The sequence below is a fragment of the Melospiza georgiana genome, chromosome 6 (assembly GCF_028018845.1).
Source record: "Melospiza georgiana isolate bMelGeo1 chromosome 6, bMelGeo1.pri, whole genome shotgun sequence".
In the NCBI taxonomy this organism is placed as follows: domain Eukaryota; kingdom Metazoa; phylum Chordata; class Aves; order Passeriformes; family Passerellidae; genus Melospiza; species Melospiza georgiana.
Genome location: NC_080435.1, coordinates 36,154,469 through 36,169,382, shown reverse-complemented (window position 1 = coordinate 36,169,382; position 14,914 = coordinate 36,154,469). Strand labels below are relative to the sequence as shown.

At 36.1% G+C, this 14,914-nt stretch overlaps 1 long non-coding RNA gene across 1 annotated transcript in view; it reads right to left on the bottom strand.

Moving 5' to 3' along the window:
* Positions 1–14,914, bottom strand: part of LOC131085102 (uncharacterized) — a 34,872-nt gene that overhangs the window by 2,738 nt on the left and 17,220 nt on the right. The window lies entirely within an intron of this gene.

Below are 14,914 nucleotides of genomic sequence, written 5' to 3'. Positions count from 1 at the left end.
CCTACTTCATTGCTCAGAGGTTTCTCTCTTTCTTTTTTGTTCCAACTCTCCTTTTGAAAATAACTCTAGAAGTCCTATGTCTAGAATTTGATATCTATTTTGGTAATTGGAGTTTGCACACAGATTTATAGGAAAGTATTACGAACAGAAAGGATGCTATATGAATGCTATTGAGTAGTAGGAGACAATACTGCTGTGGAGTTGGAAGTTCAAGAAAACAAATCATAGGAATGTTTTAGGGGTCAGCGTTTTAATTTTTCATTATTCTGTTTTAAAGCTTCATCAGTAATTTGTAATCCAGAGACTATAATCTCTGCTAGAGAATTGGGTATTCCTGGAATACTGGGTCAGAGAAAAACCATCTAACCCCTAATTTGTTCCTCATTTCTGGCACAACATGAAAAGTGCATCTAGAAGAGGCTGTTCCCAGTTCTGGGTCAAAGAACAGGTGGGGAGATATATCCTGTGTTGCTACCAGTGTAGACCCTACCCTAATTTTTAGGGAATGCATGAGAAAAAATTATCCTTTTCTCTTGATCTTGTTTGCTCAAGAGTTTAGGAAGAGATGCTCAGTCTCCCTAATGCTTTTTCATTCAACCAGTTTGGAAAAGTAAATCAATAACTTAACTTATATTGGAAAGCCAAGATTTCCCTGGGTATTGACTTACATCCATTGCAAACATCTCGCATCTGGAATGGTGTAGGAAATTTCAACATAAAAAAAAAGTAGATGTATTACTTTCATCTCTGATTCTCACACCCTACCACTAAAGTGTCCCTTTAGTACTATACCATCCCAGTCACAGTCCATCCTTTTCACATAATCCATCACCTCAGAATCAGTCTCTAGGATCTTCCATCAGTCCCTGTTGTAGTCCCTTCACTACTTAACTCTGCTTTTTATCAAAACAATCCAAGTAACAAAATATCCAAATAAAACAAATAATGTAATACTGAAATCTCTTGGCCTTAATTTCAGGATTTGGGAAAAAAAATTATTTCATCATCCAGTTAATCAATGCTGCCTGATTGCTGTTGTCTTCCAGTTTAATCACACAGGAAGAAAAACAGCATCATATTCTGCAATGACCTCTACACTACTAATTCTTTTAAGCTTTAGTATGTGCAAATTGGCAAGACTCATTTTCTCCCATGTAATATTCACCTTGACAGAAACAGATGATAGCAAATCACCTAAAACTTATATGACACTTCTGTTAGGAAGGGTTCAGTTTAATGCTCCAGGGTTGTCCCTCTGTGATGACAATATGTCCTCTAAGCCAAAAAACTATTCAGTAACTGACTGATTCCAAAGCTTTTGCTTTCACCCTTTCTGTACATGACCATCCCCATCACTTTGTTGAATGTACATGAGACAAAAAAACCTTGTATGAATGGCATTTTCAAGTTTGTGTCCTGAGGGCTATAGGCATTGTGCTGCAGCTATGGAAAACTGAGTAATTCAGTTTAGTGATGGAATCACTAATAGACAGTTTCAGATCATGTAAAAGAGAAATTTTTAAAAGGGCTTGTTAGGTTTATGTAAATTTTGGTGTAATTTTGTGAATATCTAATTATAAAGGCTAATTTTGGTTCACCTAAAATCCAAGTGACAAAAAACAGCTTAAGGAAAAGCCATATGGGATCCATGTGAAAATGCCTTTTGAAGAGTATTCTTTTCTGTCTTAGTCATATAAAATTAGATGATTAGGTGATTTTCTGTTGTTGCGTGAATTTGTCCTTGGAACCTTTGTGCACAGGATAGCTATTGAAAAACAGAGACAGAAAGGAGAAAATGCGTTTCTGATTATCAGTGTCTGGAAGAATCAGACATTTGATGTTTTCAGTCAGGAGACAAAATAAGTTATTTATAACTTTTTATGGAATTTTTCAGCATCTATTAATTTTTATAATAATTTATTGGGTTTTTTTCTATTCTATTCTAATGAAGCAGATGTAAAATATTAAAAAGCAAGTAGGTATCAGCCACCAGGGATATTTTAGTTAATTAAACAAATGTATGCATGTGCTTTTGGATGAGTGTTTCTAGATGTGTGTTCAAAGGGGAGAGCAGAAATAGATATCTGCCGTTCCTTTGTTGCATTCATCTGTCCAACTGTAAAAGCAATTCTCTGAGGAGGCTCTTGTATTAAAATTCTACTTCTGATTTTGTAAGGTTGCTGCAATTGCAGATTTAAAGATCTAGCAGAAATCTACTAATGTTCAATCTTAACAGACAATGTTACTTACATTTTAACACACCTGTGTGTTCAATTAATATCTTATTTTAGGCTCTGGGTGTGATGGTTAATGATGAGTCTTTGAACATTACCGTAGCACTGCTGTCCTACACCACTACCATTAGCCTGCAATGCAGCAAATTGTTGACAGCTATAACAAAGCATCACATCTGCCTTGTGAGCCCACGATGCTGAAATGCTCTCTGTTGCTGCACAGATGAGCAAATATTATTTCTGTTTAATACTATCACTCAAAACAATCAGATCAGTTGGTCACCCAGACTTGTTTTCCTCAGTTTGCTTTTTTAAGCAATACCTATGAGGTTTCCTTGCCTGAAAAATATTTGAAGATCTTTGTAGTTAATTTGGGCTATGATTCATGAATGTGTGAAAAATTAGGTGATTTCTTTGCCATGTAAGTGATCTTTTGTTGCAGGGTAGCAAATGCTATTTACATGACATGTTGCTGCATTTTAACCTCATTTTCAGTCAGCAACTGTACGAATGAAATGCAATAGTTGCTGTAGATCTACTGATTTTCATCTCTAAATTAACGTAATCTGCTCTGCTGCAGTCATTCTGTGAATACAAGGCTGTAAATTTAACTGACTGCTTTTTCACAGAAAGCTGGTTTGTTTGAGTCTTCCCTGTTTATAGGTACATAAATTGAATCTTAGTCTTGTGTGCAAGCATCGCTGCTTTAGAAGTTATAACCAGTGCAGACTGGAATACTGATTCACTCCCACACAGCTAGTGTTCATGTCAGACAGCTACATATGTACTGTGGCTTGCAAAATTGTTCAAATATCACAGTAATACCCTCAAAAATAGGACCCTCCAGGAAAGGCAGTTTTCCACAGCAAACAATTACAGGAGCTGCTAAAAACTAGAAACTAGTCTATAAACACTGCTAGTGTGAAGTGATGGAGCAACATAATTTCATTTAGTTTATTTTTGCATTGGTCTGGGCTGTATTTTTATTGCCCCCCTCTTGTAATGGTGACCTCACCTTTGTTTTCATTAATAAACCTTTTAATTTTGAAAAAACAGAAATGGCTAATACTTTTAAAGTATTTAAAAGTAAAGATTCATGCTGCAGTCCTTTCTCTGCTGCAGTCCTTTCTCTGGAACACCAGAATTAATCAAGAGCAGAACATGAAGATTTGGTTTTGATGAAAAAAATGCAAATATGAAAACACCTCAAGCTGCAGTTTCAAGTACTTTGTCAGCTAGCTCTGCGCCTCGAGCAGCAGTCCTGACCTCCTTCTCTACCTGACAGCTTATTCTCACCCTGCTTTGCTTCCTCCCTTGGGCTAGCAGAAATGTTTGTGCTGCTGTTCATTGAACTAGATCAAGGAACCAATCAGAGCTGAAACTGCCTTTTTTTTCCTCAATTAATTTTAACTTAGATCAGATTCTCAATTTGGTTCACCACAGGATTGAATGAGCAGGAAAAGGCTGCTGGCCTATGAGAAAGGAAGGGTAAGATGCCTATTCAGGTAACATAAATACTATCTTAAACTGTGGCTCCAAATCTCTTTTGTCTCATTCTTGCTGTTCACAGGTACAGAAATTTGAAATCTTCTGTTTCAGCTTAAATCCTTGATCTAACTTTTGATTAGCCAGGGTTTTATTTCCCCAGAATAACTAGTGAACCTCCCCAGCTGCCCTGACATCTATAATCAAAAGGTATACCTGTAAAATAAACTGTATTATTCACAGTAAACATACAGTAGAGCATATACACAAGGAAAAGGTGTTCAGTCTCATGATATCAGCAAGTACTTCATAAAAATAATGTACAGAAACTTAAAATCTCAAATCTCAGACACTTAAGGAATTTAATTTTTTTTCTTCAGCTCTTATTAGCTTTGTTGAAGAATCTGTCAACTCTGATGGAAGTTGCCTTCTAGGTCTATGGCTGAAAATATTCTTTGCATTAAAATTTAGAGTAACAGCTGGGATTTGAACCCTTGTAAGAAATCACTAACACTGTCTTACAGAAAAACCTAGGAAGCATTTAAAGGTGAGATATCAGAATTCTTTCAGGGTGTTAAGCAATTTAAAATAATTTCAGATAATATATATTGTTTACGTGGCAAAGTTTTGGTAGCAAGTGGGCTTTAGAGGTGGCCTCTGTGAGAAGAGACAAACTCTCCCTGTTTTGGCCACAGTCACTTTCAGCTGGCTCCAAAATGGACCCAGTGCTGGCTAAAGCTGATCCCCATCCCCATCATTCTGCGATAGAATATTTAGGGTAGGGTAAAAAGGCTGTGCAGCAGCAAGAGAGAGAAGTGAGACAAATGTGAGAAACCCTTAAGACCCTAAGAGAGGGAAACTGGACAATCCTGTATAGTGCACAGAGGAGGCTCCAGTGAAGTCCCTGTTCCCCTTTGGCAAGCCCAACTGCAGCCTGCAGAGAGCTCCAGCTGGAGCAGGGGGAAGCCTTAATGCAGCAGGAGGCTTTCAGGAAGGAATGGTGGCCCATGGGGACCCATGCCAGGGCAGGTTGTTTCTGGAGGACTGTAGCCCATGGGAAAGAACCATGAGGAAGAAGGGGAAAAACTTAAGGAGGAATGAAGCGTTCTGGAACGACCATAACCCCCATTCCCCATCCCTTCTGTGCTGTTTGGGGTTGGGGAGGTACAGCAGTTGGGAATGAAGAAGAAAAATTGAACTTGAGAAATGGGAAAAAGAAGACGTTTTTAGTTATGTTTTTTGTTACATACTGTATTATTCTATTTTTATTATGGATTTTTAAAATGGAAGGCTTTTAAATTAGTCTTCCTTAAGTTTTCTGTTTTGCCTGTGATGTGATCTCACTGTCTTTGCCTTGATCTGTGAGTTTGCTCATCTTGTTTTCACTCTATGCCCTGCTGAGGAAGGGGAGTGAGAGAGTTTGGTAGGCTACTGGCAACCAGAAGTTAACTCACCACAGGTGCTAATAGTAAGATAGAGAAGTATATTTGCAGCACTTTGGTGAATTGGTCTTGTAGTATTTTGTATATTATTGCTCATTATATGAAAAATTCTCTGGTTTAAAGTGAAAATGTAGTAGTCTTCTGTTTCTGTTAGAGATACTATTTGGATTGAATTATGATTAAACTATTGAATTGAATTTTTTATTTAAGAACAGACTGGAACCGATTTTCAAATTCTGTTTTTTCAAGGCACTTCTAAATGATCTTGAGTAAAAAAATAAGGTCGCTCCCATGTATCATCTTTTCTTGAAAAATGTGTGTTTGCTGCATGAAAATTTTCATAAACAGAGCTGCCTTTTTTCAGCTTAATTTTCCAATTCTTGAAATCAATTTGATAAAAATTCAGCAGCCAACAAACACAAAACCAACAACCCAGAACAACAGAAAGTCAGGGAATTGCTTTGAACTTGAGTTCAGTGTATTGAATTTAATTTTGTTTCAAATCCTCTCCTTTGGAACTCAGAGATTCAAACAGTTCATACTTAAAGTATTCTCTGTGACCTATCCTTATTCTTTGTATAATTTAAGAAGTATATGTTTTGTATAATTCAAGAGGAAGGAGGTCCTAGCAAATTAATACATCAAGGACTCAAGTCAAACAGATTTTAGGAGTATTATGCCACTCAGACAGCATTTAGTAATAGAGAAAAGAGTACATTTACAGCCTGACTTTAGAATGAACTCTTTTATAAGAGTAATCCAACTACATCATAGTGATATTTCATCTTAACAAAGTTAAAATTATATCAAGTTATTTTGAAATAAGTAGTTCATTTAAAAGGTGTTTCTTGAGTCCCTGTGAAAACTCAGTAATGAAATGATTGTAATGAACAAAATATTTTTGAATTATTCTGATTAATAGTCTTGCATTTAGTGTCCTCAAAGGCTGATGACAAGACTGCCCTGGAGATTTTTATTTTCAAGAACCAGAATACAATTTTGTTGTGGTTGTTGTTTGTTTTAGAAAAACATCATATCTCTACATGCCTGGTTAAAACCCTTTTGTGTTTCCCCCTTGAGACAAGATGCAAATAAAGTTGTAATCCAAAGCCATTGCCCTTGGTTTGTTAGGAGGGAACCTTCTGGTAGGAATATGTGAGGAATGAGGTGATTATCTCTTTTTTTTCTGACCGTTTTGTATCAATATACATGATAGTAACCATATGAAAGTGTTAACATATCTTGCAGCTTGAGCAGTAAGGTCGTGTCTTCATATTGAGGGTTAAAATTAACCCCCCTTGTGAAAAGAATGTGAGGACTTTCTGCAGTGGGCTATTTTTAATAAATATCAGAGTTAAAAATGGCTTCACAGAGGGATCCTTCTCAATTTTTGAAAATGTGGTTTTACTACTAAATGAATTTTATCAATGAATTAATGCATATTATGAAAATGCACAACTACAACCTCCTTCATTAATTCATTTTTAAAACTGCTTGCATCAGTTAGGCTGTATTCTTAACTACCAAAAACCTTAACAAGTATGTGATTAGTGCTAATGTTGATCAGCTAAGCAAGTAGGAAAAAAAAGGTGTTATTGACTTCTCAGGGACTAATAAACTTATATGTTCTGATAAATAGAACCCTCACAGGTTGAATGGACTGGAGAGTAATTCAAATAGAGTAAAAGACTCCCTCCTTAATTTAGAGGATGAGAACAGAGCTGAAACTCTTATCACAGATAAGACAGAGCTTAGCTCTTCAGCAAATGCTAATTGTCAGTGCCTTTCATATTAGGTACAGAAAGGAATGGCAATATTGTTCACACACCTTACAGGCAGTTTTCAGCTCTCTCTGTTGGAACATGTCTGTAAGGTTTCAGTTCTGCAAAGGTGCTTGTAGTCAGAACAAAATGAACCAGCCCTTTCAGTCCAGACTAGGCTGACAGAGTTTGGAAGAACTTGGGACCGTTCTCTTCATCTGAAGAAATACCTGAATAGTCAGGTAACTAGCAAAATTATGATAAACTTCAGAGAAATTAGAACTGAGGAAAGTGGCTGTTAAATGCATGCCATAGAACACATAAACTAATCAGCTTTTCTCTGAGCATTGCTACTTTTCAATCTTTAAAATGATTATTTTGAAGAAGAGGTGTGTTGGCCTGTTATGAATCAGATTCTTCAACAAGTGAAATGTGTCACTGCTTTTCTTTGGGCTTCTGTTCGTCTTCAGTAGTCTACAGGTTTGCCCAGGTCCTTCTTTAGGAACATTTCTGTAATAAGACTGTGAGAATTCTTACCAGTTGCCTCAGTTTAGTGTTTTCCTCATATTTATTGATGTTAATGTGGTGGATTTGAAGACCTTTTTTCAGGATATCCCCTAAAGTTTGTGTCATCCTTCAGATATTTATTTGTTTCAGCAAAACTGACTGGAAAAAATTGGTTTCTGAACTCTGGAACTTAAATCTGCAACATCCCTGAGTCAATACAGATGAGACATTATCAGGAGGTTTTAACCACTTGAGAGATTAGGAGTTATACGGAAAAACCAGCGGAAATCTATCAGTGGAAACTAGATTTTGAAGAGGGCACTTCTAATTAAATTGTTTCAATTTTTTCAATGTCTGGCAACTGTGCAGAAACTGTAAAGACTAACAGAAGACAAACCTGCGACACAGGCTCTTGGAGCCACGCTTTTTCACAACAAATGTTATTTAAGCAGGCATAAAAGTACAAGATCATTTTGGAAGCATGAAATGTTTTATAAATGTTCACTATTAGGAAAGTAAACTCATGAGGCACTTTCAAATCCTTTTCTACCAGTTACGGTAGGATTATAACTGCAAGGCTTCTTCGGGCACATAAAGCACATAAGTATAATATTTCAGCCATTAGTTAAGGCAGCAGTTAAGGCTGATCAAATATAATGAGGAGGTAAAAATTTGGGGGGTTTTATTTTATAATAAAAAAAAAAAAATCTGTGTAATGCATCTGCCAGCCTGATTTATCATATTTTAATTTTTTTCAAAAAAGGAACACTTCAAAATTCTTTATAAGCTGTGAAAGTAAATATTAAGGCTTATGTCCTCAGAACTTAGCATTTGTATGGCTTCTCGTGTAGCAGAAAGTAAGACAGCAAGCAGTCACCTCAGAATCAGTTCTTTTCTGAATATTGCGAGCTCCTTTCTTTGGATAATACTGACCTTTAAGACCAACTATGAAAGGGTTCTACAAATCCTATTCATAGGCAGCTGCTATTATAAGATTAAAAAGAAAACCAATGTTCAATACAGATTTTACTTCTCCTGTCTGATTTCCTTGTCCAAAAGAGTGGTAATTAAAGTGATGTGTGCTTTAGTGCTTTTACGCTAATCTGAATGCTGAAATTAGGAGAAAGGATCTCTTTGGTTTTGAATGCAACCTGGTACATTACTGTTTCTATGCTATTTATTGATAAATTAAATACTCCTTAGTGGTGCAAAAGCAGACTTGTAAATTCCCTACTTTACTAGATTAGTGTAGCAGAATTCTTGGAAGTCACTGAAGAATTCTTGAGAAATTGATGATGAAAATTTATGGAAAGAAAATGACAAAATGACATATGTGTTTATAACAGAAAATTTGCCCACTCCTATGCAAAATTCAAAAGGGCAAAACCAGCACAAACTAGAAAAGGATCTAAAACAATTCTAGAGAAATAAGGGCATAGTGAGTATTTCCAAACCCAGGAGCAGGGGAATGAACAGGGAGCTGATCAGCTTTGAAATGAGGAGCTCGGATGATATGACTACAAATGACAAGATACATAAAATGGAATGCAGTTCCAGGTGGGCTGAAGACAAAAATGGTAATAGCATAGGGAAAGGAATTATGACAGAAAATTGTGAGCTTTAGCTTCTGTTTTTCTAATATAAGTATACAAAGCAACTATTTCCAGGTGCAATAATAAAGCCAGTAACAGCTAAAGTTGCTCTTTTGTATTTTAAAGCAAAATACAGTAAATAGATATTTTTCTTCCTTTGGCTCTAAATAGGTGCCATTTGAAGGTTTTACCTTTGAAAAGTAAACATTAGCAAAAAGTTAATGTTGGCTTACTGGGTTCACTTCATAGACATGAAAATATTTCTGAAATCTCAAAGATTATTTCTGAAATATTTCCTTCTGTAGGTGGTGAGTGAGCGGATATCTTAATCCAACCGTCTTATTTTCTGCATATTGTGCTAATTACGATGCAAACTATTTTCTGATTATATTAAATTTATGACTTCTTTTATTCTGAGCTTTGAATTTCAGTATGATAAGAAAATAATAAACTTAAAGCCTTTGATCATGAAAGCCTCAAACACAAAGAAATGTTCTGGATGTTCAAACATATGGAAGTTCTAGAAACAACTCCAGTTTGTTCTGTGGATATAATGCAGAGACATCATTCATCTACACACTTATTGCCATTTAGTGCAAAAGTACAACTCAAATGCTTTAAAATTTAGAAGAATAATTCAAGGATTACTTTCAGCAAATGTGATTTTTTTTGCTCCATTTTCTTCAAAGAAATGCAAGACGTGAATATTAATGCCACCAAAGTAATGACAAAGTTGGTTGTGATGGGAAATCTTATTAGTAAACAAAAGCTGCATCTGAAAAATATTGTCATTAAAAGCTATGTAGTAGTTAATTGAGTCTGATATGAAATTTAGTGCTGGAAAGTTAATGGCTAATGCAGCTATTTCACAGAGCTCGGTTACTGCAGGCTCTGTAATGATCTCCTCTGCTTCATGGCAACAATGAAATTAACCTATCCTTTGTCCTGCAGGTGTTGTGCTCTGATAATGCATATCCTCTATAAGTATGAGCAAATTATTTGCTTTGCATACAAATTGAGCATAAGCTGAATCTATATGGATAAGAAAATGAGCTTTCCTTATATTTTTGAACTAGAGAATACACACTGGAATATAAGTCACAATTCAATAAGCTGGCATCTTGGGTGACATAGAATAAAGAGTACAGGTAGGAATTTAGATGATTATTGGCTTTCTGGATTTCTACTTCTATGATTCTACAGTCTTAAAACCTTATTGGACATAAACCCACAGATCAGCAAAACTCCCCCCTTATTTCAGCTTATGACTCCCAAAGGACAGACAATTTTAAGTAGAATGGTCTGGAAAGCAGGCTGGGCAGATGAGGGAACTGGGGTAAAAGGAAAATGGTTAGAATTTGATTATCAAGGTATCACCTGGATTAAGAAGGCAGAGGGCATTTATAACTTCGATTGAAGAACATCCTGGCATGGTGTCAGAAAAACATTGTGAGCGTGTCAAGAATGAAACAAAATGAAATAACCTAGTATGGCTGGAATAAGTTTTATGTGAATTCACACACTTAAATAAAATTTTAAATTTTATGCTCCTTCTAGTGACTAAACTGCTTGTGCACAACTTATTGGCTGTATTATCAAGAGATATATTTGTATTAGAAATTGCGAGAGTTGATTATGGTTTCACTGTAAGAAGGAAATGCCAAGAAAAGTTTAAGGATGCTTCCTCTTTTCCAATTTTCCAGGCTTCTTAAAGAATGTGGCAGGAGAGATGACAGACTAACAGAAGATTGATAGGTTTTAACAAATTGTTGTAGTACTGTTCTTAACGTAGACTATTCCAACTTGTTTCTTCCTCCTAGTATGAAAAGCAGACATGAGGGAAATGTGGGAAGTGCTTACTATCATCTCCAGAACAACAATTACTGCAGACAAACTCTAACACTCCTATCAGCTGGACTGTGGAAACCAATTCAGTTTGCACATTTAGTAGCCACATCAGCAAGGCAAAAGAAACATAATAACAATAAATTTCAGGAAGCAGCATGCTTGACTTATTATTGCAAGCTCAGCCTAAGCACCCAGTTTTTGTTCATGCCATAAAAAGGATGCATAAACTTGGGTATAAACAAATATTGATTCTTTTTGGATAGGAGGTAATTATCCAGGAATGACATTTTCAAAGACTAGCTTAGAGTCAGGAAATGAGTGGGAAACCATTCCTTTACACAAAGCACCAGTTTAATAGGACAATGCTGTATAATTCTGTATGTCAAAGTCATTGATATATAACTGAAGAGGAAATTAGACGCTAGGTCAAGAAGCATGCGATATAGTAAATCTTAGTCAGCTTTTTTTTATTCTGAACATTACTTTTCTATTATTCAGGGTTTTTTTTCCTCCCTATACATTTAATAGAAAAAACTCTTACAGGAAAGAACAGTTGCGTAAAAGTGTTTGCTTTTTGGTTTAATATAGAAATGATATGAAGGAAATATTTGATAATAGACCCAACAAAAATGTTGTTATCCTTAGAAAGGTCTGATAATTAGTAAAGGCAGACACACAGAAAGACAGAAAATCCCTCTGAGGATGAAAAATACTGGAAACCATTTCTTTTACAATGCTAGCATATTTTTTTCTTGGAAAACTTCACAATTTTTATTTCAGTGAATGCTTTCCACCTCTCATGCACATCTGAAATTTTGAAGTCTATTATTAGTGCATAGAATTTAGGTATCTCACAGTTATGGCTACTTGTTGGGAAGAGGCCTTCATGAGAATTGAAAACAAGAAATAATACTAAAATTCACAGTGACTTTAAGAGGGTCTCAAAATTTTCAGTGATTGCAGGGCAAGTTTGATAAAGAGAGGAAGTAAAATTTATTTGTAGGACTCTGTGGGTACTGAGGAGAAAGAAAGGGAAAGTTCATAAGGCAAGTGTCCATACCTCAGTTTGACAATTTGTATATAAATTATAATACCTGAAATATTTCAGTATCTAATACTAGATCTTTATTAGATCTATTATTGGAAGTGGGAAGTTCAATTTCAATCAGTAATGTAATGGTCACCTTTTGTTTTTTTCATCATAGAATCACAGAACCATTAAGGTCGGAATGGACCTGCAGAGATCATCTTGCACAATCCCACAGCTCAAAACAAGATGATTTAGAGCAGACTGCCCAGTTATGCATCAAGTTGGCTCTTTTCTGTCTCCAAGAATTGAGACTCTACAGCCTCTCCAGGCAACACGTTACAGTGTTCAACCACCTTACAGTCTTGAGCAATCTGGTAAAAAGTCTAACCTGAGTAAAAGCTGTCCCAGCCCATGGCAGAGAGTTTGACTAGGTGATCTTTAAGAGATCCCTTCCAACGCAAACATTTTAGTAATTCTACAAGAACTATATCTTTCCTTGTGTTTAGCCAGAATTTCCTGTTTTTTAGTTTGTGCGTGCTGCCTCCTGTCTTTTTGTTAGGTGTTACTGAGAAGAGTAACACAGGCCTGTTAATCTTCCTGGCCTCTACATCCTTATTTTCTGCCATTAATTATTGATACTCATTAACAAGATCCTGCTGAAACCTTTCTTCTCCTGGGAAATACTCCCATTTCTCAGTCTTTCCTAGTTTAAATGATGCTGCAATCCTTGAATCATGTTAGCAGTCCTTCACTGTGCTCTATCCAATACATTCATGCCTCTTGTACTGTGGCACCTAGCACAGGGAACAGCACTCCAGATATATCACCAGTGGTGAATATAAGGGAAGGATCAACTACACAAATCTGCTTGCTGGTGGTGGTCTTCCTAATGCAGTCCAGAATGCTGTCGACCTTCTTAGTTGTAAGGGTATCTTGCTGGCCCTTGTTGCAGACTGATTTGTGAGAATCAAAGGGACAGCTAGTTTTCAGTCTGTAAATCAAGTCCTGATCAAGTAGTCTGATCTCATTCTTGATTTGAAACTGTAACATACTTATATTTAAAATGTATGGGTTATTGCTTCTTCAAATGTCTAAATTCCACAACCAACCTTTGGACGCTTTATTTTTCTACCTAACTAAGCCAAAATCTTTTCATCCATCTGGAACCTTACCCAGTTCTATCGGCTGTGGGTCATTTGTTTGTTTGGTTGTTTTTTTCCTTCCAATTTATTGATGTATGAGTTGAATTGGGAAATACAGAAGACACGATGACCTAGTGTCATATTATATAGCCTCCATGCCCTCTGTGATTATTCATATTCCAATCATGCAAAGATTTAATAATCAATAATTAATTTAGCTTTTTTAAAATGTCTATATTGAATTTCCATCAGTATTTATCCTTCTCAATCTGTGAAAATGGTCAGACTGAAAAATATATAGTTATTTGGGCCATTGGTTTTACCTTATTAAACCAGACATACAGTGGCAGTTCCTCACCGGTCTTTTGAGATCCTCTGTTATTGAAACAGATTATTAATGGTCTAGAGACCTCATTAGCTGAGCCTTTTCCAATTACTGTTTGTAAATTATGTATAACTTGTGATTTTAAAAGTGTAACTTTATTAGCTCTTGTTTAAGTTCTGCCTAATATCTGCTTGGATGAAAAGTAGTTTTTTCCTTCAATCACCACTTACTTATTTCCCAAACTTAAAACAGGTTTTACTGATAAACTTTAGTCCTCTATGTTAGCAGCTTTATTATTTATATGTCATGGGAATACCTAAGAAGCAACCAAAGATTTATTGAGCCCTGAATAGTCTATAGGGACTTCAGGGAATTAAAAAAAGATAAGAAGGGAAGAAAACCACTAGTCACTGTCATGGTTTAAGCACAGCTGGCAAGTAATCACTAAGAAACTGCTCTCTTAAAATTATGTTAAATTACTTACTCCAAGTTAAATCTACTTACTCCATGTAATAGAAAATTGAGTTTTGAAAGAGGAAGTTATAGAAAGGAAAACCAGGAGAAGTGCACAGCTTAAATACAGTAGAGTCATCTCAGGAAAGACCCATGGGATGGCAAGGAAGCTGTGACATTACTAGTATTCCCTAGAACTTGGGATGTCAAATATTAACTGAGACTAAGGAGTGACATTTTAGTGTTTTTAGAACTATAACTGTTTTACTAGAGAAGAATTCATTTGATTGAGAAAACTGAAATTTTGGTTGAATTCATAGGTTATAATTAAGATAGTCCTGGTATATTATGTTGTCATCATTATATTGCAAGAGTTCTATTATCATTACATTGCAAAGGTTCCATATTGCTAGAGTTTCAGACCTCCTTGATGGTTCTTGTACGCAGCTCCTCCGGGCACTGACTCTTCCTCACCCTCACAGCAGCCAACTGACTCCAGCTCCCCCCAACCAACCAATCCACTCTTTTATAACACTCCTCTTATTGGCTTACAGCTGTGGCCTGTTAACATCAGGTCTGCTCCTGATCTTTAATAATTAACCCAGCTGCAAATCTTCTGGGGGTAAGTTTACTTTCTATAGTACCTTCACCCACCTATATTCTATCCCCCTACAATAATAAACATAGTTCTGCTCTTGGGGTGGTTTGCTGTGCTCCCTGAGGATCACGTACTACTTCTGAGAAGGACTGTGTCAGCTACATTGTGGACCTTTTCCTGACTGCAAGGCAATGCAATCATAAATATTTGAATACTCAACTGGATGACTGAATGTCTTAGAAGGTGCAATTGTGTGAGCTGAAGTTGCCTGCAACAAGCTGCACTTGTTACTTTCCCTGGTGATTTGGTTTAGGGATATTTTCATAGAGGCATCCAAGGAACAGTTCTGGGCCCACTCTGTAGTCAACAACTGTACCATTTAAGCAAAAAGTAGGGTGAGATTCTTTTCCAGATTCACAACAAAATTTAAAAGGATTTACTGAGTTGCAAGTTATATTATTGGAGCTCTACAATCGCCCACTTGATCCATTAATAAAA